This window comes from Gopherus flavomarginatus, chromosome 7 (assembly GCF_025201925.1).
Source record: "Gopherus flavomarginatus isolate rGopFla2 chromosome 7, rGopFla2.mat.asm, whole genome shotgun sequence".
Classification (NCBI taxonomy): domain Eukaryota; kingdom Metazoa; phylum Chordata; order Testudines; family Testudinidae; genus Gopherus; species Gopherus flavomarginatus.
Genome location: NC_066623.1, coordinates 27223656 through 27249210, shown reverse-complemented (window position 1 = coordinate 27249210; position 25555 = coordinate 27223656). Strand labels below are relative to the sequence as shown.

General features: G+C 38.8%; 1 protein-coding gene across 1 annotated transcript in view; it reads right to left on the bottom strand.

The window, feature by feature from the left end:
• The window catches only part of TENM2 (teneurin transmembrane protein 2), a 2274099-nt gene that overhangs the window by 1988456 nt on the left and 260088 nt on the right, over positions 1 to 25555 (bottom strand). The window lies entirely within an intron of this gene.

Sequence of the window (25555 nt, the reverse complement as noted above, 5' to 3'; positions counted from 1 at the left end):
AATTAGACTATTGGCTTCTCCACTCATAATACAAGATAAATAATAGAACTGGCATGTTGCGCAATTTCCGGATGTACCAGCAATAGCACACATACAATTCTGCACAGATCAGATCTGGCACATTGCACTTTAATTATGTATTTACTAACTATCTAAGAAGCTAATAGTTTAGGGGCTGGGGACTTGGCCTGTACTGTTGATGCGGATAAAGGGAGAGAAGCCCACAGGCATTTCTACACTTTCCAACTCATAGAGAAAGAGAGAGAAAGACAAAACTTGGGCTTTATATTTTGGGATGTATTTTCAAGACCCTTGAACAAGCAATTGCACAGAAGAGTTCAGTTCCTCTTGTCTGAAAAGCCACCCCAAATACTGCTATGGATCATGTGTGCATTGAAGTGAATGTGTGCATGACCCTGTCTGTCAGTCTACAGCACTGTGCCCCAGCAGTCTCTCTTTCTCTATTATGCCCCCCTGTTGTATTTCCCCCAATGTTGTGTATCCCCTAGTCCCTTAGTGCTTGGTATGCCCTTGTTCTCTGAAAACCCCGGGGCCCGTTAACAGCTCTGTGTCCCTCCATCCCTCTTTGTCCCTCTGCCCCTGCCCCTTGCCCCCCTTACACTTGGAATCCCCCAGTGCTCTGTGAACACTCATACTGCTTCCCCAGCTATCTCTGTCCTCTGCCCTTTGAGTCTTGTCTCTCCAGCAGAGGATATTTCTCTACCCCCATCCCAGCCCTATCTTCCTTCCCACATATTGGAATGAGGCTGGTGGGTGTTCTCAACCACCTGCTATCTGCCTCAGACTTGCAGGAACATTTCCTTCCATCCCTGTGAATGCAGCCGCAAAAAGGGCAGCTTGATTCTCCCCTCTGACTCCCTGTGTTGGCTGCCACTTTAAAATGGAGAGTGAAGTTCTTCCCCCTGCTCATCAGCTGTTAAACAGCTCCCCTGGGAGGAGAGGTGAGAGGGCTTAGTGCTGCTGCTGCTCTACCTAGCAGCAATTTGGCTGGTGAGTGGTGGGGCTGGGCTTGGCAGGCTACCTCAATTCTTTCATGTCCTAACTTTTGAGTGCTTTACTTAGCACCTTAACGTTCTTTAGACATAGGTTTTTTTCATGTAATACATAAAAGGAAGTGTGTGAAGTACTGTATATAAAATACTTTCGCATGGTAGCACATTTACAATTGCAAGGTATTAGCAATGATGATTGATTGATAGATTTTTGTAACTTCATGCTGAGTGCTTTTGCCTTATTTAGTACCTGTGTTTGTAATTTTGTAAGCACAGCCCAAAAGCAAAAGAACAAGAAGTAGATGTTAACTCTCACATTGCCTGCTGGGGTTCCATTAACATACCATTTACATTTTTGAAATCTGGAGTATTTTCTGGCATGTAAGGCAATACTAAAGTGGAACTAAGTGGGAGGGAAACCTCACTATACAGTAAATGAGAAACATTCTTCCTCTCCACCTCCAATTCTTCATGAAAGACAAGTGTCATTTTCACTAGAGATAAATTGTCACCTGTACTCCAAAAAGCTGTGTGTGCTAGAAGTCCTTACTCAGGTTTTATTCAGGCTTTACTCTGTAGAGTCCTCCTGAGGAAAAATAAAATCAATAAAAAACTGGTGCCCAGATTGTTGACCATAATTCATGCACATAAGGGACTGACTAATCAGATTTCCCTCCTCCATGATTGAAGGTGGAATCAAGATCTGCATAGGGGATTGAGTACTGTTTGCTGGGGGCTCACACAGAGTTGGGGCCAGAGCGTGACACACATCTATACAGTGACCTTATGGAAATTACAGAGAAGTGGTAATACAGCTCAAGGAGCTTACTGTTGGGCAGCCATAGCCAAAAGTGAGACTGTGAAGGAATGGAAAGGGGGAAGCAGGTGCCCAAGCTTGTGTAATAGGGTTCTGCGTAGATTATTGACCTCATGACTTTCACACAAGGGCTAATTCTGCCTGGAATGACGTGGGGGAATATCCCTATGAGGAGATCAGACACAGTAATGAGCATATTATTATGGGAAAGGGCAGTTAGAGCTCAGGAAGAACATCAGGATTTGACTCCATGACATGCTGACATTTCTCCTCAGGAAATGGGCATGCAAAAATTCACTATTTTGTAAAGGAGAAGCATTTTCTCCATATTTATCCTCAGAAATATGCTGGAAATGGCAGCATTTGTTCCTGGATCAAATTCAGTCTTGACAATATCAGTTTTTTATATATTAATATTTGAAGAGGAAAAACTTTACATTGCTTAAAACAGAAGTTACTATATGGTTTGCTGCACAACTTAGTATGTTTGGAAGCAGCTAGAGAGATAAATATGATCTAATTCTTATGCCTATCCTTCCTCACTCAGAAAAGACCATATACACAGGTCTCACATGAGCACAGAATTGAGTGGCTAGAATATTTGCCTTCCAAACAATCCAACCAATCTTTATGTAAAAGATCACATTTAAAGATGCATTCTGTTTACATCAACCAGAGAAGGTTGCTTTATAAATAAACAAGGCAAAATGAATACAGTATGTCCATCTCTACTTGTGCAGGGGTTTATGCATAAGTCTCTGTTAGACAGCAGAAGCTAAAACCAAATTTATTGAAGTATAGTTTTCATAGCAATTGATTTACTAACTGGGTGTGTACCAGCAAACTATACTTTCAATGAAAAAATATATTTGTTGTGCCATACTCATGTACATCCCACTGTAATCAACATTAATTGCCCTACAGATTTTAAAAATTTCACTGTGAATTAACCATATTAAATACCTCTTCTCCTTTGTAAAAATCTCCAGCGTAGGAGTCGCCCAAAATAAACACAAGAAAAGTGAAAATTGTAATGCTTGTGACAAACTACATTATGTATCGTAATCATAGTCATTGAGTTTAACAGTCAGTAGGACATTGTTCTATTTCAGAGTAAAAATGAATAAACTGTTGTACCAATTTAATGAAACCTAAGGTGCATCAATATCATGCAGGAATTCTGGAACTCCCAACAAAATATGATCTTTCCAAGACCAGGGGTGAGATGCTGGCTCCTTTGAAATCAATAGCGAAATGCCCATTAACTTCAATGGGGCCAGATTTCTACCCAAAATACCAGTTAATTAAAACAATATAAATGAAGATGTGTCTTTCCATATCTAAAAAGATTGAGGGCCAGTGTTTGGCGTCAAAAATTGAGCGCCTTACATGATGATTTTGAAAAATATTTCATGTAGCTTGGGGAAACCTTTGACTTCATACGGTTCTGCATGGCACAGCGTTCCTTCAGTGTAGAACAACTAGCAAGATTGAGGATTAAATCTGTATTTACAAACCTGGGGAAAATGGTCTGATATTCAGAAATGCTGAGCATTCACAGTTCTCATTGTGTTTCATTAGAAGAATTAGCAGAAATTTTTGGATTTTTTTGGGAAAAAAATCAACATTTTCCCCAATTATCTTAGTCAGCATTGTTCCCTAAATGAAACAAAACTATACTTTGGAGTATAAAGAACACACAGTAATGTCAGGGTTGTGGATAGTTCATGCTAACTGCATTCCCTGATACAAATATATGTCCATTTCAGACCATTCAGACTTACTGGTAATTTACAGGAGATTTCAACAAAAAGCATGAAGATGGAAAAGGAACCAGATTTTCCTGTTTGTTTGGATTTTTAAACTATAATTTGCTCCATAAACTGGACAGATACTAAGAATGTCCTTACAGCAAACAAGTTGTTGATTAAAGTTCATGTAATCTTCATCTTAATGGCAAAATCTAGTTTGCACAGTCTCTCTGAAATGTACACACTGAAGTATTTTTAAATTTAGGACTTGTTGATATTAACTTCCACTGCACTTTAAACTGCTGCCTTAACATCTAGCTGAAGAAGCTGTATTCCTTTTTTCAGTACATACTAGATTGACTTGGCTGATCATAGCAGACTGAATTGTATTTTTGTAAGGCTCTTCAACAGGCAGTCAAATAAATAGCTTTTTCCCTGCTGCATGGTTTACTGTTTGCTTAAGCAAAAATCCAATTTCTGGAGAAGGCTCCACAAGGGCTAAATTCCCTGCCATTTACAAGTGTCCCATTAGAGTAGCTTTCTATATGGAAATAACATTCCAAGACAAGGAGAGAAACACTAGGTCTGAGGTCCACTGTTCCTGATGTGTTTTATTATTTCTTTTTCATTTGAAGAGTAGAGCTGTGCTCCCATGAGAAAGAGAGGGAAGGAGAGAGTAATATTTGAATACAAATGTCTCAAGAAACTGGAGCTTCTTTAAAAGTAAAATCTCTCTCTCCCTTTTTGTATGTATCAAGGACAAGGGGAGAACTGGCAGATTCATACTCATGCTGTCTTTCATTAAAAGGCTTTTAATTAGGAATTCAAAACACACACACACACACACACACACACACACACACACACACACACACACACACACACACACACACACACACACGTTCTACCAGCGAAGTATGTATTAGAGATGGGATTTGGACTTGATTACTGTTTCCTATGGTGGAAGCTTTTATTTGAAAACAATCGCAATTAGAAGGATTGGGTGAGGTAGACAATGTGCATGGCTTATTAGAGGCAGTGTACAGAACTACTAGTTACTAGAGTTACCACATTTCAAGAGAGAGAAAAGAACAAAAGATTTGAATAAAAGTTTGCAAACATGCATGTAATCCAGATCTAATAAGACAGGTATTTTATGTTAGCAGACTTATAATTGACTTTTGAAAACATACTTATTGAGGTTTAACAGTTATTTAATGGACACTGACATCTGTCTATTACATAATTAATGCTCAAACATGTTTTAATAATCAATTGGTATTTATTTAACATCACTGTCTACTTAATGCTGCAAGTTACATTTAATTGCATTTTTCTTCTTTTGAGTTCAATGAATTGTATTAAAAATAAATATTAACAAGTACCACACGGTGCTCTGGGCAATGCTAAGATGACATACATGGAGGGAAAAGGAAGTTAAGTCCAGGGGCTAATCTTGCTGTCCTCACTCTAGCAAAACCCAACTGAGTTTAATACTCCATGTTGTACATGTGTCATGGGATAATAGAGAATTCTCTGGTAGTATGAGTACTTTGACAGACTAGGAAGGATGTGGCCTTCAGAGAGGGCTGCCAGCTCAGTGGCCTATCCCAAAAGGATGTGTTGGGCTGGAATTCAACTGCCCGTTCGTTACATAATTAAGATGTTTTTCCTGGTCATGAAAGTCAGTTTGTCAGAAGCTTCCTGACGCAGCACATGTTTGAAGAAACATGCTGGTCACCAAAAACCTATTGTGACCTCTGAGCAATGTTGCTCTGCTGTCATAAGAGTGTGTAAGAGAAAGGACAAACCGTGGTGCATTTGCAGCGAGAGATTATAAAGCTTGTTCTTTAATTTTGTTGTGTCTGAGGCTTTCTGAGTGGCAATGACATGGTTTATGCAAATTATCAAGTTAGGCCAAACCAGCTAGGTGTTTGTGGCAGCCATCTCACACAGGAGAGTATATAATCATAAGAATAAGCTGAGGTCTTCAAAAATGTACAAAACAGGCCATGGTGTTCTTAGTCACCATGAGATGGAAAGGAGAGCATCAAAACTCTTGGATGAAGCAATTATGAGTACTGGGAGAGTGTGTTTATCTTATGTTTAGTTATGGGTACCAATATACTGGACATCAAACTTCATTTTTGAGCTTAAGAAGGAAGCCTTTAATGGATAATTATTAAAGTTGTATTTTGTCCTTTGCTCAATAACCTATGGTAGTTGGAAATCAAGCTCAAAACTGTGCCCCTGACCCACCAGTCCAGCTCTATTCAGTAAAGCATGTGCTTGATTTTACATGTAAATATGTCTGACTGACTTCAACAGGACTGGAGCATATGCTTAAAGTTAAGCAGTGCTTTGCTGAGATAGATTTAAGCATGTATATAAATGGTTTGCTAAACTGGGGACATGGGGGTATGGGTGGAGATCTGCTATGTATATAATATCCTTCCCCAAAAATATCACAAACCACTTGAAAATACCATTTATCTATGTCTTAGGGGGGATAATAGTCTTTTTGACCTGAGTCAGAAGATGAAGCATGAGTTAAAATCAAGGCTCCTACACTTCCTGTTTGGATAGGGTAGGCTAAAGTACTTGATTTACTGGGGCCAAAAAGTGGATGTCATATGGTGAGCAACTGGACATTTCATGTCATATATCCCAAGCTTCTAGAAATATATTCAGACCAGTTTGAATAGAGAATGTGCACTTGGAAGCTCACCAGAACTTTGTACCAGATGTACTTTGCATCTCAAATAATGCAAGAGTAGCCATTCTTTCACCTTGCTGCTTCTGTTTTAGCCAAAATCAGGATGTGTAGAGAGGTGTGTGTATAGAAATTAACCGAACTTTTCAAGCCTCAAAAATGGTTTGACTCAATTTAAATCAGTTATTGTATGCAAACTGACACTATCACTGCTAATAGAAACAATAATCACCATCACACATATGTGCATGCAGTTGGATCTGCCCAGATCTGGAGGTAGCAATAGTGACCTTCATTCAAGATACCCACAAACTTTAGATCAAATCCGGCTTATTTTACCTGCTTGCTCAAGCCACTTGGACTGCACATGCGAATAAGGCAAAAAGATTTGTCCATAGAAATATTGAACTCTATCTGATGGATGTCCTTGACAAATTTCTATCAGGCTAATTAGATTCTACCTCTAAAATAAGTCACCTGCTATTTCATCTGGTTACAGTGTTATTTTTCACTTCCTATTTTAATCTGGTGTGTTGTCAAAGCACTGTATCATTTATGGAATGGTTAACAAACTGTGTATATAAAGGCAGGAAAGCACTTGGGGACCCTTCAAGATGTAAGTCACCAAAAATATGATGAGATATAATAATAAATTATATATTACTAATATAAGATTAAATTACTAATATAAGATGATGATGATATTACTGTGGCAGCTCAGAGACAAACCTCAGCAAGTCTTTTCCAGTAAGACCAATAAAAAAGATCATTTTCTAGGAAAGTGTGCATGAGCCCTGGTATGCAAAGTTTGAAGTCTTAGTTCAGTAACACGCATAAGCACATATTTAGCTTATCTTTCATTGACTTTAATAATATTTGAAAGAATTCAGACTCTTTCTAACCAGTTTGGCTCATCTCTACTATGAAGAGGATTCTTTTAAGTCTTCTACATTTGAATCAGATTCAGACTTTAATAATTTTATTTTTAAAAACTTTGAAATAACTCTTAAAGTAGATATATTTTGTATACCTAGTAGATATATATATATATATACATGGAGATATATAAGTAGATATATATATATATATACACGTGGAGCCGGGGAGAGAGAGAGAGAGAGAGAGCGAGAGAGCTCTGAAATGGTACACATTATTACAGAGTCCTGAAACTTATGGGTAAGGCAGTACTAATAGACAAAGAATTGCATTAATCTTGTTTACAGAACTTACCACAGCGTCTCCTTCTCTGCAATTACATTCTGTTAAAGAGATAAATTTTTATTCAAAAGGATTTTTTAAGTTTTAATAATTTTTTTGAATGCAAGTCTCTTAACTACCTTGGAACCTATTTGAGGTATAGGAGAAAACATAATTCTCTTTTAAAATATTACAAAAGCTTAAATGTGCATAAATCTTTCTAGAAAGTGTCATTAGTAAAAAAAAACCAAACCTAAACAACCTCTCTTGAAAGGGTTCAACCACAATGTACTTAATACTAGAATTTCCTGGCAAGCCTAATGAATTATTATAAAGTTGTTCCATATAATTACACATCTCAGTGGTACTGCTGTTGAATAAAGAGTTCAAATTGCCTTTGGATATCCTAGGTGTGTTATCAACTTACCATAGTTAAAGTAACAAGTGAACTAACTTATTTGGAAAAATACCAATAACTCCTGGCAACAGTGCAGCATAAGACACCTGCTGCTATGTCTTCATTCTGAGCCACATTAACTCCCAGTTCCTGAAACAAATTTGATATGTTTTAAAAGTCTTTTAATGGAGTTTTCTGTCCATGTAGAATATTATTGATTTGTTTAACTGTGAAATAGATAGTTTTGAGCCATATATCATTGTTAACATTGTATTCAGTTGCCAGAATAAAGAAAGAGAATAACCTAATTTTCTGGACAACCAAGGTTAGTACAATTGAAAGTGTTGAGGATTATTTTTATTTATTTATGTCTGAGCAATGACTGCAGTAGGAATACGTGACAATAATGTATTAGAGGTGAGAATCAAACTGTGTGAATAACTGCAGATTATGTCGCATTACTAAACATCTGTGATCATTTTCAAGAGCATAGTCTTGCAGAACTCTTGGTGGTTAGTAACTATGGACTCAATTAAATCTTCAGCTACAGCTCATGTAACTCCATTGAAGCTGAATGACCCAATCGTTCCCTAGTGTGGAGACATCCACTGAAGTCAATAGAATTACAGCAACGATGAATTTGGCTTAGTGGGGATGAATGGGCTGTCCATCAGGGGACAATTTACTCATGAATTAGTTAGTGCCATTTTTGTCCTATTAAAATTGATGACCTATTGTATGGTTGGATGTCAACAGCTCAACATGATATATTGTATTGAGGAAATTGGAAAAGAGACATTTATTAGAACAATTTTCAGGATTTGGACCCATTTTGCCCACAACACAACTTTTGATGTGCTCCCCCCCAGAAACTGGTAATATCAGAACACACTTATGGTGACATTCACTCAACTCTAGAAGGCCTTTTAAACCTCATGATTCCCCTCCACTTCATGATAAATGGTAGGCACTATGCCGTTGAATGGCATGAGTATTGCAGAAGGATTCTTTCCCAATCTTGAATAGACCAAGTACAGAGTAGTACATGAAGAGGTGCCACTGGGTGAAATCTTGGGCCCTTTGAAATTGAAGTTGGATTTCACCCACTATATTCATGTTTTTGATTATCTACTAAGACAAAACCACCATACAGAGAGGTAGTAGTCACTACTGCTGCCTATCAGCTGGCATGACATCCATGGAAGGCCTGTGCTCATGTGCTGATGGGGTAACTTTCATCCCTGCTTAGTCACCTGCACAAAGGTGATGAACAAGCTGGTGTATTAGAAGTTAGATTCTTTTACCTTAACAGACTCCCTTCCCCTCAGTCACAGCCACTCGGCACTATTTCTGCTAGCTAACATATGAGTATGTAGAAGAGTGGTCTAAGTTCATTCAACTTACATGATGAGGAGCTAAAAGGATGTATAAGAAGGTGTAAATTAAATTAGGGTTAGGAGTTTGCTCCTTTCTTGTAGACCCTCAATTTAAGAGCTAAACCCTTAGAAATGGTCAGAAACATTGTGAAAAAATTGTCAATTCCCTCCCCCAATTTGGGGGGTCAAAATCCAAAACTGACTGAAGTTTGGGGTGGGTAGAGGGGGGGATACAAGCTCTGTGGCTTTGTTTGAAAAACAAATAAAACATTATGAAAAAAATTGACAGAAAATTGAATTTTGGGAAAATTTTAACTGGGCCGATATACCATTTTAAATTCTAAAGTCAGTGATCCGGCTGACAAAATTCAGGATGCACAACTTCACTAGTTTGGATACATACAGGGGATGAATGAAAAGGACCCAGTGAAGATAGCATAGCAGGATTGCGTATTAGGGGAAAAAATGCTGCCAAAAGCCAAAAGAAATGATGAATTGACTGCATCAAAGAATTTGTTTGGTAGGTGGAACTTGGTGCTGTCTTTGACAAATGAAGATGGAGCATACTTGCCTGACTACCCACCTCAGATGATGGGATAAACACCTCGATGCTTGGATACCTATGCAAAGCTCATCCAGAATTATCCAGGCCTCTGAGAAGTTTGTCTGGTAGTCTCATGAGAGAAATATTTTTGGTAGTATATTTTGTTTTGGATCAAGTTGGTGAGCTCTTTGTTTAACAAACTACTCGTATTGTAGTTCGAGTTCCTCAAGTCAATCTACCCTAAAGGTAAAACTAGCACTTTCCAATGTGAAAAAGATAGCAAGCTGAAATCTTATATTCTTGTGTTAGGACTCTTCAACTTAAAGCAACCGATATTTAAAAACTAGTAAAGTTTATTTATTTTCTCTAGTACTACAATACACCAATTCTGAACACTGGAATGGATGCTGGTGCTACTGAAGTCAATGAGAGTTTTGCTTTTGACTTCACTAGAACCAGGATTCCCTCCCTCCCCCTTTTTCCCCTGTATTTTGGAACCAAAATGTGACTTTTGATGGACATAGACACACACATATATAGGGTAATACAGACACACATACACCTGAACATTCATATGACTGGAAGTCTGAAAATTGCCTAACAAAAGGTGAATTTTGGGCATTCTGTTTTGGAGCAACTGGAAGTGTTTGTGTTCTCTACACTGCGAAAGGAAATGGCATGTATTCCTCACCCTAAAGCATGGCAGAGGTTTACTTACATGTTCATATGTGCAGGCTTTTAAAGTTTCTATAAAATGAAGTTAAACAAATGCAGACATTTCTGTTAGAACAGCCTGTTTAATTTTGTCTAAGGTTTATAACTCAGGTTTGAAAACATTGTTCATATAGTAACTAGGCAGGGAAAGTTTCATCCTGAGATGACGACGATGTTAATGACAAACTCGTGGCTAAATCACAACACAGGATATTTTAAAAAATCCCTGTTTTTAATTCCTATCTGTGCTACAAACTTTTCTGTGACCCTGGACATGTTATTTAACCTCTGTGTGATTCAATTTCTCCTTTATAGTATGGTGATAACAAGACTTCCCTATCTCACAGAAGTATTGTGGTGTTTACACTGAGTGATTTGATAGCCTTGGATAGATATATTGCCTACAGCGCAAAGCACAGTGTTATATCAGTAATAAATAACATTAATAATATAAGGTATCATTTTCAAATGTTTTTGAGTAACTCAAAATTACCACATGATTTTTTTACACTTAAAAGCTGTTTTTGAGTTTTCAGTTGCTTGGCCCATTAAACGAAATTTTCAGTTGCTTGGACCATTATATGAATAAATCTTTGTTTTGATATTATACAATAAGTTTTGAAACTGACTTGTCTGCAGTGTATCATTTTATGTGTGTGTATTATGTTACATATTACACATACACTGTGAACACATTCTAATTGCTTAACTAAACAACAGGATATCACCTAATCAGTTTTCTTATTGTGGTTCATAACGTCTTACCCTGGAAGGACATGGTATATTATATTTTGACCATGAATATCCTGTCCTTTGCCGGTTTGTTTCAAACTTTAATGGTCTTATAGTAGCTTTGGAGTACATGAAATTGGAAATGAGCAAAAGGAGGAAAATCCCTCTGCCCATTCTTGACACTTGCTCTCAAGGTTACAGGTGACAAAATCCCACTTATTGTAGTAAGCCTTTGAAACCAATACTCTATTGTGTATTTTGAGAGTGCTTTGTGATGCATAACATGCAGCCAATGTACCCATCTGACAATGTAGAAAATCCACAGGAAAAAAGGAAGGAAGGAAGGAAGGAAGGAAGACAGTAAAAGCTATGCGCATTCAAGTCATCTATTTTTGAACAGGTTCACAAGAACTTTCCTGATCAGATTGGTGCTGTCATTGAACTATAAAGCCCTTTGTCTCCCAAGAAAATTCAAAGGTTTTTTTTTTAAAAATTTTATGTGTAAGAAGACAGATACTAGGTGTTGAAGTTGTTTGATTTTGCCAGGAGGTGAATTAAAAATATTTTCAAAGATCTTGCTGTTACTTTTTAACACCGTTTTTCTTGGCTGATTAATGAAGAACTTTTGAAACAATTTAATCTATATTGGGATGTGAGTGTTAGTTTATATTTTTCAAGGCTGAGTACTGAAGACCTTCTAAAGCAGTTTAATCTGTTCAGGGATGTTAAATAAATACGTCAACATTCATTTGTATATTAATGTTTTGTGTCTGCCACAGCTAAACTAGAGGAATGCTGAAATAAATAGGATTCAGAAGTCTCTCTCTCTGTTTGCTCAAGAGCTAAGAAAATGTCAATATGCTTCATATTATATGGATGCTTCAAACTCCTTACTAAGATGAATGTGTTTCATATTGAAGGTTTTAGGAGCTTTAGCATGCAGTTTATAGTCTGGCATTCTGCCACATCATGGTCTATAACCTTGTAGCTCACTATTATGCAAGTAACAATTTGGCAAGGAGACCAGAGTGCTTAGATTTTCTCTAAGGGCAATTATATGTTTCAAACTTCTTATACCAAATTATATTTGACATTTAATTTGAACCCAACTTATCTTGAAAAATAATTTAAAAACCTCTTGTGTAATGCTGCTAATAAGCCAAGTGTGTTTCATCTTAATTTTCACTTTTTTCATTTACTTTCATATGTAGTTATATAGACAGCATATATTTAATTTGGAAAGAGAAATATACAAATATATATAGATTTAGAGCATCAAGGTAAGGGTTGCCGAATATAAAATTAAATAAAGATGATAATCAGTTGCAAAAATTTTAAAATTCATACATGCATCTCCCATTAATTAATTCTTACAAAACAAGACTGACAAGTACACATGCATTCAACCATGTTGCACAGGGAATTAATACTGGAGAATGACATATGAAACATAATCATGTTCGGAAGTTGGTAATTAATCAGGGAAAGGTCAGTTCTAAAATGCTTGCTTCCTTTCAGATCTCTTAAATTTAGCAAACAGAGGTCAGAATCACATTTGTGACAGACCACATTTAAATGAAATCCTAGATATGGCTAGGATGAAGGTTGACATAGACCTATTTTATACTGATAGAGCAATCTCTTATTTCAGAAGCAGCCTGAACTGTAGATTTGAATGCTTTCTAACTGACAAGATCCCCAAACTGTGTTCATTATTCAGATTCTATTAAACATGAGCGATATTTTGATACTCCTATAGTTTTGTAACCCTTTCAAACAAAAGGACCTGATGCAAAGCTCTTTGATATAAACAAAAAGACTTCCACTGACTTCATAGGGCCTTAGATTAGGCCTTATATTAGCTTATTCAGTACCATACTGATAAGTTATATAATGAAGCATCGTTGGACATTCCATTTAGTTTATAATGTAACAAAATGAGATGCCGAGATGAATAACACAAGGAGATGCCAGTGATTTGGGGAGCAAGTTACCTTTATCTGAAAATGTTTGCTTTTCATTAGTAAAAGAGAGAGTTTAGGAGCAGGCATTTTGCTTTTTGTCCCCTTGAATCTCATATTAATGTTGAGAACTGAAGAGCTGTAGAAAAAAAGTGTGCAGGCTGTAAGGACGTACTCAGATAGATTCAGAAGAAGTTTGATATCTACACGCACAGGCCTGCAACTTCTCCCACTGCAAATAATGCAAGAGGATTGGGCTCCTGGGTTCCATGTTTCAGCTTTGATGGTGAAAAGGTAATCATGGACCATAAGGGAACTACTGAACATTAAGGAATGTCTGTGTGAAACGCATTACTTGCAAAGAAAGACTGGCAAAACTTTTGAATTAAAAATAAATGAATTTTAGCGTGTAATTCAATAGCTTGGTGAGCTACACACTTTATTATTCTTAGAACAGTTACTTTACAGGGAGAAGTGGTAAAGCATTCCAGACACATCTCTGAAAGCGTCTCTCCACCCTGTGGGATCTCTTCTAGGAATAGAGTCCTCGGCCATACTGCTGAGATTACTAACAAAGGATTGGTGCCAGTGTTGTAGTGCTTTGGTATAAGGAATACCAGTCCACTAGGAATTGGACAAATATAATCAGATTAATTTAATATAGGCCACAAAATACCATCAAGGTGATTGTATTTTATAATCTACAGTGTTAGATTTTAATTGGGAGCCAAAGATTAAAGGTGCTGTTATCCTACAACCAGTCCCGACCCACTTGTTACCCTTGAACATTTCATTTGCATAAAGAAAAGAAGAAACAGCCTTTCATCAATGTACTTTCTTGTATTTTCACGATAAACAAAATAATATGTTCATTGGCCAAAGTACTTGTGACTTCGTGAAGAGGAAATGTGAAGTTCAGCAGAATAAAGAGATGTAGGACAAACAGTAAATCCTGTTTATTGAAGAATGCTTTTTGGCCAGATGAATCAATTGTGAAGATATTGCAATTTAATATTGTAAACTCCTCAAAGCATGTGTTTATACAGCACCCATCAGCACAATGGGGTCCCAATCTTGAAAACTTCTCTACCAGCTTGGATCTTTCAGATTTGGAAATAACAGCAACAAGGCAACCAACAGACATAGTAATATTACAATGATCAGCTGCTTTGTATTCAAACAATAGGACAAGTGTAATCTCTGTGCCATATCTAGGTCAGAATTCAGATTGATGAGGACATCAACATTTTCTGAGATGCACCTTACCACAACTTTTCCCACAAAAATGGAAGATGAGATATTAAGTAACAATTAAATAGACTATCAGGGTCAAGAGATATTTTTTCATGTGGAGACTGAACACAGATCCCTTTAAAGACACTCTGCCTTCTTCAAAGAGGAGTGTGACAATCTCTGCCAGCAAAGCATCCATTAATTCCCCATTGACCTTCACCATCCAGGAAAGTCAAAGACCCAAAGTGGTATGCAGTGTAGTTGTAGCCGTATTGGTCCTATGGAAATCAAGTATTAGAAAGACAAGGTGGATGAGGTAATATTTTTTATTGGTTCTGTTGGTGAGAGACAAGCTTTCAAGCCTAGACAGAGCTGCTGTTCAGCTCCTGAAACCAGTAGATATGTACTCGGCACAGCTCAGCCATGCTCCCATGACTGCTAGCCAGTCTAACATGGCTACATTGCTATTTATACTCATGCTAGCTGAATGAGAGCTGGCACCATGCGTACATGGGCAGGAGAAGCACACCCCTACCACACTGTGTAGGTGAAGCCTTCTTTGCTTCCAGAAGTGCCACAACTTGAATTAAAATAAAATGTGACTATTTATCAGCTTTTCCATGAAACTTCTGCCACTGGTCTTCCAGTTGTCTTCCCCTTCTCTTCACCTATTGCAGATCATCTGCATGTAATATATGCAGACTAAGCAGGGGAAGGGAATGCTTAGGGCCCATTCTATTGATAGTGGATGACAAAAGTTCATTATAAAGTCGCCAATAAACAATCAACACAATAACCTCCCAGGGAACACAATCAAAATTGGACTTACTGAAGTACTGTGAAAAGAGAGGTAAAACAGGTTAGCCCTCTGGCCAAACTTGGAGAGTTTTCTCCTTCCAGAATACCAAAATCCAACAAATCAAAAGTCCAAGGAAAGTTCAACTTTTCATTCCTTGGTTCCAAGCTCACCTCTTTGATTCATGGGTTCACATCTAGTGCGTTATGATTGGGCTTCTTGCACAGTAACCCATCCAGCTCTAGTAGAGACCTACAAACAGTTCAAGGTGTCACCCAAACTCCAGCTTTCTAGCCCATAACACCCAATTCTTGGAGTACTTTCCTCAGCCCTTTGGCTGTCCTTCTAAGGCTCTTCTAAAACTACTGACAACACTCAGGCTTTGCTAGGACGGACCCAACAACACACACTATTATTCCATTCAGCTCTCTCACTGTCCCCACTATTTTGAGAAAATGCTACTATTTACGCCCTGACAACTTGTGCAGCGTTCCTCACTGTTCCAGCCTCCAACTCCCAGGCTTTTTCTGGAATATACGCCCCCTATATCCCTCTGTTCTGAGCTGGAATTTGGAACAGAAATGCTCTTGAACCTAGGTCTGCATTTGAAGGGCCAGAACACCTGGCTTTTTCTAAAAACTAGCTTTGGTTTAATCATTTTCATTTCTAGAAAGTGAAAAACTGTCCAGTGTCAGAAACCTTTTTAATGAGAAAAATGGTATTGATCTCATAAGCTCGCATTTCCCACTAGTTGAGGAGTATAGGATCTTAGCTGCTATCAGTTCTCCAGTAGACATTGTAGTTTAGCATAGTGTTATCAGCACAAAATTTGCCTTGTCTTTTCTATGCTTGGCCACATATTCTGTTGTTCCAGGAGTATTTAAGCATGTAATAAATTGAGTTCCAATGAGCTGGAACCTCCTGCTTCAGCTGATTTTCAGCAAATTGTTTTCCAGCTGCAACTTCAGAAGGATTTTTTCGTAGTCTTGAAAGGAGGATTGTAGCAGCCACACATTTTAAATGTCAACTCCAAAATAATTTTAATTGCTTAGTTATTATCCACTAAGTCAGTGAAGAGCAAGTGTAAAGTGGGCTGAAATCACCCTACAAGCACAGCAACTTCTATAGTTTTATTATACTAGCATAAACCCTGCTATGAATAAATGCAATCTCTCTCTCTCTCTCTCTCTCTCTCTCTCACATACACACACAAACTCTTATGTTAAAAGAATGTTAAGGTTGCAAAGTCAAGGACTCGAAAGCTACCACATGCCAGAACTAAGATTGCCTGTGTGACCTGAATTCACCACCCACTTGTGAGCATGCATTGTGATAGTCTTTAGTTTTCTTCAGTAGACCTCTGCATGTGTGAAATGAGAATTCCCAAAGGCTTATTTTTCAAAACTTTTTTTTGTCCAATCTGTCTTTTCCACTTTCTCCACTCAGGTGGCACTACCAGCTCCATTATAATCAAATAGTAATAATAGCAACCAGGGAATATAGTGTTGCAGCACAGAACAATATTTTAATTCTCCATTCACAGTATATTTTTATACAATGGTCACCTCTCCAATATTTTTATGGAAAATGCTGCAAGCTTTCCTTTGAATGTGTTGTACTTTCTTAACATAACATTGTCCTGCCCCATGGTGTTTTACTAAGCTGGTGGGTTGAATTCAAGGCCCTTTTCACATTGGCTAAAAGCCACACCCTGGCACCCAACCAAAGCAGTTAGCTTATTTACTTGAGAGATGAAGAAGCGGGTGTAATTTACTTCGTAAATCATGGAGTGGATTCACACATGTCCTGTGGATACTGCTTCATCCCTAGCTCTGTCCTGGTCCTTTAATGTTGCCACATTGAGCAGGATGGCACCATGCAGACAATGAGCATCACCTGAGTGCTCGCATACAGTACCATCACAGCACATCGAAACTGTGTTGATAGGTTCTTCGTGGTCACAGGGAGGGGGCTGGATTTGCCCTGTTATGCACCACTCTGATATTTTTACTGTACTATATGTCAATATTATACACTTGGCTCAGATGAGGTTAAATTCATGGGCATAGATCAGGTTGTGAGCACTTTTAGGGACATTACAGAAGCCTCAAATATCAGAAATCCAGGAAACAAAGAGCTATGGTTGCACTTCTCAACAAGGCCCCGAAGTACCTTAATCCTACCTCCACAGGAATGTCCTCAGGATAATCAAACTCATACTACTTTATCTATCCCTGTCAAAGACTTATTTTACTACTGATCACAGAGACTAAAAGAGACTCTTAATTCTATGTTCATTGTGGGGAAACCTACAGGGGAATGATGGTTTTGTTTGGGTGGCAGTGGGAGTAGATACGTAGGGAACGAGGGGTTATGTAGAAGGGCAGGCAGAGTGAATGGAGTTTGGGAAGACTGGGAAGTTGAGCTGTAATGTGCAGGAGACATAGTGAATGATCAGCAAAGACTAGAGCTGTGCAGAATCCTCAGGGGAGGAGGAGCCCATTGATACTATGTTGAAGTATTGGCACATCCAGAGCTTCTCACAGAATGGCTGACTTGGCTCCTTGGTACACTGCCTTAGCAGTACTATGGCTAGTCATTGATATGCTAATACTATAGCTCAAGGATACCTGGCTTCTCCAACACTGCTACTTTGGTGCACTAACATACTAAGGACCTGCACAAAGGGCCGCCCAGAGGGGGTGGCAAGTGGGGCAATTTGCCCCAGGCCTGGTAGGGGCTCCTTTGAGAATTCTCCGGCTCCGGACTCGCCTTCCCCAAGCTGCTGCATCCAGGAGCGGCCCTAGATAGAGCTAAAGCGGCGTGGCTGGGGCGGGGACTGAGTTTCTCCTCCCCACTTGGAGCCGTGTGGTAAGGAGGCGGGGCTCCAGGCTGACTGGCAGGAACTTAGGCCCCGCTGGAGCCACGCCGTTGCAGCACTGTCCAGGGTCTTCTGGACGTGGTGCGCTGAGGCTCCGGGAAAGGGGGGAGGCGGAAGTAAGCAGCATGGCAGGGGGCTAGGGCCGGGGGGGTTGGATAAGGGGCAGGGAGTCCCGGGGACAGTCAGGGGACAGGGAGTGGGCAGAGGTTCTTGGGGGGTGGTCAGGGGATGGGGAACGAGGGGTTGGATCGTGGGCGTTCCAGGTGTCTGTCAGGACTCGGCATGGGGTGGGTGGATAGGGGTCAGGGCAGTCAGGGGACGGGGAACAGGGGGTTTGGTGGGGGGCTGGGTCCCGGGGTGGTGGTTGAGGAGCGGATCTTGGGGGGTAGGGGTGAGGGGACAAGGAGCAGGATGGGTCGGGGACTCTAAGGGGGGCAGTCAGAGGGGCAGGAAGTGGATGGGGATTGGATAGGGGGCAGGGCCAGACTGTTTGGGGAGGTACAGCCTTCCCTACCCTAAAGCTCATTCAGCAGTTTCAGGCTTGCAGACAGCTATTTAACACAAAGAGCCAAGCTGTTATCTTTTCCATGAGGGAGGGATCACATGAGAAGAGCAATATCCTACGCCACCTACCTCTTTCCCAACCCTACCAAGGGAGACCTCTCCTCTTCCCTCCATTCCCTGAGGCTCCAGAGGGGTTAATTCAGTGGTTCTCAAACTTTTGTACTGGTGACCCCTCTCACATAGCAAACCTCTGAGTGTGACACCCCTTATAAATTAAAAACACTTTAAAAATATATTTAACACTATTATAAATGCTGGAGGCAAAGCGGGGTTTGAGGTAGAGGCTGACAGCTCATGACTCCCCAGGAATAACCTCATGACCCCCTGAGGGGTCCCAACCCCAGTTTGAGAACTCCTGGGTTAATTTAATTTTAGCATCCTGTGTCCATTCACATGCATGTGCTATTTTGAGCATTTCAGTTTTCACAACATAGACTCATTCCAGATTCTGGAACAAGCTCAAATGCTCAGTTTGTGGAGTATGTACGTAAGCTATACTAAAGACAAACTCACAGTAAACATCTCCAGTTTGTGAAGGACCCCATGGAGCCAGTCTCTAGGAATACTTATGTTCTTATGTTCTAAGCTAAATGAACTCAAAGTTATGGAGACAGATATGAGTCAAGGAAACCAGCAGAGTATCAGAAACCTGCAAAAATCTCAGGCGTTTGGTCACAAGCTGAGGTGGTTCAAAAGTTTTGAATTTTTTTTTAAGCAGAATTTTTTTATTGTTTCTTAAACAAACACAGCAAGCAGCAAATATTTGGCCATACACTTCTGAAACCCCAAACCATGTTCAGGTTTTGGCAGACTAATTTCAGCTTCTCAATTAAGAAGACCACAACAAATTTTGAAGGAAAGCAGACATCGTCCATGACTTTTTTCTGCTTTTTTAAAAACCCTAGTTTTGATCAAAAAAAAGTTTTGACGGAAAATATTTGTCCAACCCTTTAATGAGCTTTAGTGCCTTTTAGCACTAGCTGATGCTGAGAACCAGTGATACCTTGTAAAGGTGACTTGAAAAGAAGTTTTCTCAAAACTGGGTTTGTGCTGAGATGTGGAAGGTTTTTAAATGTTTATTTTTCCCAGCGCTGTCCGGGGGGCGGGGCAAGCTTACTAAATACCTTATTAACTGTTGATAGGTGAGTTTACTGTTCAAAATTATGGTCTTGGGCATTAGATCTCTGATAGAGAAACAAAATGAAGTAAGTTTTATCTTTCTCCCTATTTTAGTATTTTTGCTAAAAACTGGCAAAAAATTTGATATGTAGTCCCTTCTGTATTTTTAGGGTGTCATACCTAAATAACTCATTTTATTCACCTCAAATTTTGTTCTAAAATTTGACTCAATCCACCTCTGAGTGTTTTTCAAAAGAGAGTGACAAAATTGGGATTATATTTGAAAGTTAGTCCCAACTGGAGGTAGCCAACATTTTTCAGCCAAATCTTTATTCGTATGAAAAATACAGATTTGGCAACATCAACATGGTTCATGAATTTGTGTTGATTTTCCCTAATTGTTTCCAAGCCCAAATCCCCTCCCCCCATCTAAATGAAGCGTTTGTTTCAAAATAAAACATTTAAATCTTTTAGTTTGAAGCAATTTAACATCAACACTTAAAAATGGTCAAACTCAAATTATTTTTAATTTGTTGAAGCAAAATATTTTGTTCAATGCAAAATGATTTTACTACTTTTTGATTTACTGATTTAAAAAAAAATCATTTTGGAATGACCTGAAACATTTTTTTTTTACTTTTTAAAATTGCCAACAAACTAAAAGACCTATTATTTGATCAACTCTAGTTCCAGTCTTAACTGTGGAGTGACTGCTGATGCTCTATTATGAATATGAAAAGCCCATTTATAAAAGGACAGCTAGTCAGGTATGTGGATTTCTGGAATAACTAATAACATATTTTTGAAAGATTTATTTTAAAAAAAGGAAGAATATGCACACATTAACTGACCTACAAATGCTTCAAAACTCCAGGGACTGGCCATCTGAATAATAAGGAATATTTTTATTGGGCAGTTTCAGTAAGTGCCAGTTGACTTTCCTCAGGCAATAATCTGGCTGAAGCAGACTGCATGTTTATTTTAAATATCAGCTTGCTTTCAGTTTCACCATGTGTGAAGCTGGTTATTTTGACATGTCCATATTAATATTAATGTGAGCAAGAATAAGAAGAAACTTGTGATGATTTATGAAAGGTGTTAAAGGTATTCCCTCCAAGGGCTTGATCTTGGAAAGTGCTGGTGTGGAGTGCTGCACACATATACACAAGTTTAAAAGTGCTGAGCAGCACAGGGAACACAGCCCTGTATTAATGAGTGCTGCTTTATGACTAATACAGTACTCCTCTCTAGGAGGAGGCTTAAGGCCAAAGAGGAGAGGGTATAGCTAAGCACCTCATTTGCATGTAGAAGGTCACACTTAATTCTATGTCTCAGACAGGTCCATGCTTTTCTAGCACCGTGCCCATTGTTGTTACCTTGAAATTTTGAGAGTAGGAGAATGGGCACACAGGGATACTGAGGCCTACACTTAACATAAAACCTTAATTGTGGTGGTGTGCAACAACTCTGCACTTTTTGCTCCGCACTGAGGAAGGAATTGTGGGTTTAAAGCCAAAATCTCTCTTCCCCCAATCCATCCCCACCAACTATTTTTTTTAAAACAGTATTCTATAAAAGATTTAGTTATTATTATTATTCTGCAGACATGTACCCCGACACTGTACTGTAAGCTATAGTGTGCTGAGTCCATTATTGTAGACTACTGAAATAATTTTATATAGGAGTTTGTTTCACCTCTTCCTCATCATCTTTTCAATCACTCAACACTTTCTGTTTAGCTATGTCAATACCTTTTATCTCTCGTGGTGTTTTCCTTCTCAGAGGTACACAACTCTTACCAGCAATCATCCATCTATCCTGTCTTGAGTGACATGTGTGTGACAGGCAATGCAAGTGGTGTAGATCGTTACAGTCTGTAATGATCATTGTGCCTGATGGGCACCAGTAAATGCCTGGAAACAGTAACAAAAGATGGTGGTTTTAACACTTCACCGTTGATGATTTGGGTAATAGGAAAGACAGAAATGTCAGATTTCATGTTCCACTGATAGTATTTTTGTTTGAACCTATATGGGTTGTTCATATTATAACAACACTTCTACTAAAGCTATCATTGACTTTTAAGTAAATTGGAGCCAGGAAACCCAACAGACTCATACTGCAGGTGTGAATTTTTGATTATGGCAAATATGTTCTTGGCTTACTACTAGAGTCTTTACAGTAATGCATAATTTTTTTAATACTAGGAAATCTTCTTTTATTATGGCAGCACTTGCTAATGCGGTTGTAACTAAGAGTCTGTCAGCACTTCTATTATAAAATCCATTTTTCAAAGGTTTATAACTTGGCTATAAAATTCACTCTTGTCTGAAATTTGGCATTCCAACTCTCCACCTGGGACTAAGCTTAGTTTTATAAAATAATCACATTTAGGATATAGGGATGTAGTTTGTATGATCCTCCAAGAAATTATCTGTTTCAGAAAACTGTGTGCATGTTACTGCCTCCCGAAATACAATTTTAAATACAATTATTAATATGAAGTTTTGCAAGCCAAAATTATTTTCCCCTGATCAGTTTTCATCCAATAGACAGGTTGAGCCAGTGAAATTTTAAGCATTTCACAAACTGCTGGGTGACTCCCATGAGACTAGCTGTTTCAATACAGTATACAGCACTTGTACCCAAATGGGTCAATTTTTCACATAATAATGATAGGAAAAAAAATCATATTTTGGGGAGTTTTAAATGCAAAAACAAAAACTTGAATTCCAATGGGTGTCATTTTGTGTGAAAAAAAAAGCAACAATGAGCAACAATTTGCCTGTGACATTCCATGAAACAAAAATTATGTATTTCACACAGCTTTAGTATTAAAAAAATTGTTTAAAAATGGCCTGCACCCTATGATGACCAAGAAGGTACATTTCCTTACCGAGCAGCTCTGGCCCAAGGGAAGAGCAGAGCAGGAGAGCTTACTTTGGGTAAAACTGAAAATCTGTGATGCTAGAATTAAGATTTAATTATAGATTCTGTATTATCACTGATAATACCTGAAAAAAATAAGTTAGACTGATAAAGGTTCAAAGGCATCACTCTTTAAAAATAAAATTACTGTAAAATTTGATGATAGAAATTTAAATGTAATTTTCCCTTCATACACTCACACAAAGTAAAGCACATACTAAATGATACTACTTGTGAAAAGTGTGGTCAGATCTTTAAATACCTTATTTCGTTGCTTCTGTACTATGGTGAAGGATTTTAGAGAATTAGTATCCCCTTTCCATGTCAGAGAGTGTCCAAAATATAGTACTTGTGTTAATTTGTTTTCATTATTTACTAATTCTGCATGTCTCAACGTACAACAAAAATGTTTGAAAGCATGCACATAAATATATTGGGGCATATGGAAAGCCTGGCTACCACCTGGTATTAAAACAACTGGAGATGTATTTTATGAGAGGTCTTTTCTGTGATGAGGTGCTCTAGTCAGAGTTTTCAAAAATGGATGATACTAACTATGAAGGAAAATCATACAGTGTGATGCATCTTCCACTTTCTCTTGGCTTATTGCTACTGGACATGACTGCATCAGGACATTTAGAGCTATGCTGTGGCTACAGAAGCCAAAAGCTGTGTTGTGAAAAAAGGACGGATGGAGGAGTAGCATACTGATGGCAGTCGTCAGAGACATTCGACCTACTCACGGGATAAGGAAACAAAAAGACTGTGCTGGGGAAGTGCTGAGGAGCAGTCCCTACAACCCCTTTTTGGGGTGGCAAAATGTGCTTACCCCAGTCCAACCCCATGCTCCCAGATGGTGAGGAAAGTTGCCCTCAATCCAGCCCATCACGACATACCCTTTGAGATGACTGGCACCACTGGTAGTGCTGTAATTCCCTAGCGCTAGAGCACAGGGTTTGCAAATGTAATGGCAATGCCAGGGACTGAACTGGGGACTCTCCAGGGATGAAAACATGAGTATCCATACCTTCAGATAAGGAGCCAGGCTCTGTTGCTGAGCTCTAACAGACAATGTATGCATTGGACATACATTACAAACACTGACTAGGGGGCTCCACAAGCACCAGTATTCTGCACAGCTATGTGAGGAGAAGAAAGGCTCCTTAGACACCACCACCCCCTCCATCACCTGCACACCCTCTGCTGAGGCTGTCAAAATACACCCCTTAGATTTTCCCCATGCATGGACAATTATTGAATCATTCCTGCTCCCAGGACAATTCTGGACAATCATAACATTATATCATAACAAACAATGCAGGGAGAACTAAAGAGACAGTGCTAGGAAAGATTGGTGCTTGGTTGCTAGAAAAGCTAGAGTAGTGCTCTGGCAAATGAAGAATCTTCATAGATGCCACTGGACCCCAGGGAGGGATTGTTCCACAGGGGTGCATGGGAAGGTGTAATATAATGGCAAAGAAATACAATCCATATTTTAGGCTTCTGTAATAAATTGGCTACTTGTTACCAGTGAATGACTAATCTAATATTTGATATTCTGAGCCATAATATTAAGTGGTCACAAAGGATGGAGACTGTGTGTGATTCAGGAGAACTGACAAGCGTTTCTAAAGTTGGTTGGTAGTGACTCATTGTAAATGTTTCATTATAAGATGCTGTAAATCAGTAGAATCACCGACAGTAAAGGACTAGTACTAAGAGAGCATCATATGAGCAGATTATTTATTCACTACTGCCCAATAACAGAACATATCCCCAGTAATTAGCTAGTTATATACTGGAGAAATTCCTGAGGTTGAGGACAAAGAACAGCAGTAAAATAAATTGAATTAGGAGGAGAAGCTCCCACCACATCAGTCATGGAGGAGAAGAAACTGTGGGGGAGGGCTGTTTAACGAAGCCAAAGAAATAAACATTCCTACTCATCCTTCCTTACACTAGCCCCTGAAGCACAGAGTGGCAACAAAGTAACTCCATTACCACTACTGAAGCCTCAGGGTTATAGCAACCCTTGCTCCATAGTGTTCAGGGAATAGCCAGGTAAATCTGCAATTATACCTCCCTCTGGCTTGCTTTCTTCCTCCTGAACCCTGCTTCTGGCTAGGAAAACCCTATAGAGCACAGCCATGTAGATCTCCTATATGTTGTTTTGCAAATCTCTTGCAGGAGTGAAAGCATATTGGTTCTTCTGTAGCTCAGACAGGAACAAAATTTTCCCCCAAATGACAAAAAAAGAGTAATTAATTGCATATGGGCTGCCCTTTTGCATCATCTTCAGCGATGGGATGGCCACATGTTCATCTCCATAATATTGATCTGCTAAGGTAAAGTTCAAAAAAGAAACCTACAGTAACGTTCCAAACCCTCAAAGCTAATTCTGGGCCTTACCACTGGCTTAAGAGGATTCACAATTCAATTAACTGCTCCTGGACAGCCTTAAATAATAAAAAAGACTGATTCAGCCCTCAATTCTTTCTTTCCTTTTATATGTTGGAACTGTAATTTGGTGGTTTAATTTACAATGGCTTCTAATATTTAGTACAGAAATAGGAACCCTCAGTAATTATCAGGATATTTTCTTTATTCTCTTCTAGTTCTGTAAAACAAGTTAAAAATTAAAGAGGACAAGAAAAGGAAAGGAAAGAGATGAATACTAATATCAATACCACTCTCACTGGGTAGTTTCTATCAGAGTTTACTCAAATTTTCTCAAGCATGGTTTTGTACCAACATGACTTCCTCTTCTATTATGAGATATTTGCTGGTTGTATATCTACTGCAATGCAACTACTGCAAGG